Source organism: Octodon degus, unplaced genomic scaffold (genome assembly GCF_000260255.1).
Source record: "Octodon degus isolate 3935 unplaced genomic scaffold, OctDeg1.0 scaffold00372, whole genome shotgun sequence".
Lineage (NCBI taxonomy): Eukaryota > Metazoa > Chordata > Mammalia > Rodentia > Octodontidae > Octodon > Octodon degus.
Genome location: NW_004524948.1, coordinates 333,541 through 336,454, shown reverse-complemented (window position 1 = coordinate 336,454; position 2,914 = coordinate 333,541). Strand labels below are relative to the sequence as shown.

General features: G+C 40.5%; 1 pseudogene; it reads right to left on the bottom strand.

The window, feature by feature from the left end:
• Positions 1-321: 321 nt before the first annotated feature.
• On the bottom strand, positions 322-752 carry LOC101577172 (annotated as a pseudogene).
• Between the last annotated feature and the right edge of the window lie 2,162 nt (positions 753-2,914).

Below are 2,914 nucleotides of genomic sequence, written 5' to 3'. Positions count from 1 at the left end.
CTGAAACAAGGAAATCAGATTTTTAGATGTGTGGTCAGCTGGTGGATATCATGTGGTCATTAAATAAAACATCAAGGATTTTGAGTACTTAACTGTAACTAGTTACAAAATTTTGTTCTCTTTAGTTTTTCACTAATAATATATTACTGGAGATAAAACCATCATCAGAAATTATTGAATTAGTTGCATATTTTGAGCTACTCTCTATGAAAAGAAATAAAATATTCAGTATTGTAAGGGAGCAGAGAGTTCATTCAGGGACTCTCAGCTTTTTCTATAAAAGTGGTATGGGTAGTAAAAATAGCATTGTGCATTTTCTCCATAGCAAGACTATTTATGCTGATGGTATCTGTGAGTTGGTAGCAGGGGCTGGGGTGCTGTCCCTTACAGAGCTGGTTCTTCCCATTGCTAAGCAGATGCCTTCTTACTCATCTCATATTTGATCAGCCGACTTCCCTGAATGAGCTGGGCTACTTCCTTTGTTGCATGGCACGCAAACAGAAGCCAATTTCGAGGCTGTACCTTGTAGGCAAATCTCATGAATGTCAAAGAATAGCAACAGAGGGCGAATGTCATCCGCCCACTGATAATCTCTGGAGACTTTTTCATGTCATTGATGGCAACAATTGGGAGACCGCAGTTGGCCACTGGGCCCCAAAAGTGCGTACTCATTAGGTAGTACCGGAAGTCCTTGCTCTGGACGTAGTCCGCGGCTTTCCGAACCAGCGCACTAGCCATGGCAGTGTTGAGTCCCAGGCCGCTCCTGAGCCCCGCGCCTTAGCCGCTCCTGGGAGCCCAGTGACTCTCCACCTACCCAGTTTCATCCCAGCTGGATCACTTCTTAGAAACATATTGTACTAACACTAAATCATGAAGGAGTAGAAGACTTGAACATATTAATAGTAAGATTGAATTACTAAATTTCTCCTATGAAAAGGTAGGTACTGATACTTTATCTGCTAATTTCTACCAAACATTCATTATTTTCAAGAGAAAAATATATAAACAATAAAAACGATACAGAGGGCTGGGGAGATATTTTAATGGTATAAGTGCGTCCCTGGCAAGCACAAGGACCCAGGTTTGATCCATGGCACTGCTTGCCATGCCACTGAGCCTGCCACTGAAACTGGGCATAGTGGTGCATGTCTGTAATCCTATTGCTGGGGAGGCTGAAACAGGAGGATCACTGTGAGTCTGAGCTGCTGCATAGTGAGACCATATACCAAACAGATAAGAAAGATTTTAAAAAGATTAAAAATAATGCAGAATTTCAAAACAAGATAACAGGAAATTAACAACGGTTGTTAGATTATACGTTGTTATCTTGAAAATGCTTACATAGATTACCCAGTGTAGTCAGATATTTAAAGATAAATTAATACTATCTTCAAAATCATTTAAAAATGCCAAATGTACTTCCCCTTATTTTACGTGGCTTGCATTATCTCTATACTAAATTCAGTTGAGAGCACTAAAAAGGCCATATAAGACCAATATATAGCTAAGTTTATAATCAATATTAAAGAGTTGAAGGGTTTTTTTTTCCTCTTACTATCATTGGTCCTTGGTGTGCTGCTGTTCCTGCCCCCAGGGTGGGCTGAGACAGCAATTGAGAATGGGTGTGGTGGTGTTGCGCCTGTAATACCAGTGCTTGGGAGGCTGCAAACAGGAGGATCACTGTGAGTCAGATCTGTGTAGTAAGATTCTGTAGATCTTATTTATAAAGACCCAATCCAAAAATGGACATTTGAGATGAATATATACTTCGCAGATGAAAAAATACAGCAAATATATGAATAAATGTTGAGCATCGCTGGTCATTTGAGAGATACAAATTAAAACAACACTGAGATTTCATCTCGTATCAACAATAATAGCTATTACCATTTTTTAAAATCTTTGTTAAGATTTTATTTATTTATTTATTTTAATTTTTTTTAACATTTTTTTATTTAGTGTGTGTGTGTGTGTGTGGCCAGCTCAGCCCACCAGGGGGCGGGGCTGGCTGGCGTGTGGTGCTGGGACATCGAACCTCGGTCCCTGTGCTTTGTCAAGCTTGTTCCAAGTAGGTGCTTTAGACCACTGAGCCATCTCTCCAGCCCCCCATTTATTTATTTTTGAAGTACTAGCAATTCAACTCAGTACCTTGCACTTGCCAAGCAAGTGCTTATTCTACTGAGCCATCTCACCGGCTAAAATCTTTGTTTGGTACAGGGTCTCGCTACATAGCTCAGACTTGTAGTGATCCTGCTGTCTTGGCCTCCCCAGTGCTAGGATTACAGCAATGCGCTACCACACCTGGTTCCAGTGGCCAGCATGGCAAGCCCAGGGTTTCAGGGCCGGCTTGGCATGTGGTACAAAGGAACAAACCTGGGTCCTTGAGCTTGCCAAGGAGGCACTTAGATGGCTGAGCACTCTCCCCAGCCCAGTAATGGCTATTATCAAGAAGTCAGCCAGTAACAAGTGCTGGAAGGGCTTTGTAGAAAAAGGAACCCTCTTGACTGTTGGTGGGAGTGTAGACTGGTAAAAACACTCTGGAAATCAGTGTGGAGATTCCTCTAAAAATCAGTATTCGAGGTCCCATTGGGCCCAGCTATTCCGTCTGGATATCTTAACAGAAGAATTAAGAACATCAGACCCAATGAATAACCACTGAGACAACAATGTGCAATGTGTTTATTATTGAAATTGTCCTACTGATTGGTTTTGAAACTCATTGCTATTTGTTTCTCAATAAAATTATTAAAAAAATCCATCATACTATATCAATGTATGTGTACCCATGTTTATAGCAGCACAGTTTGTAGTAGATCTTAGAAACCAATGAATGTCCATCAAACAAGGCATGGACAAAAACAATGTCCTTTTATATGATGGAGTACTTTTAACATTTCTTTCTTTTTTTTTTTTT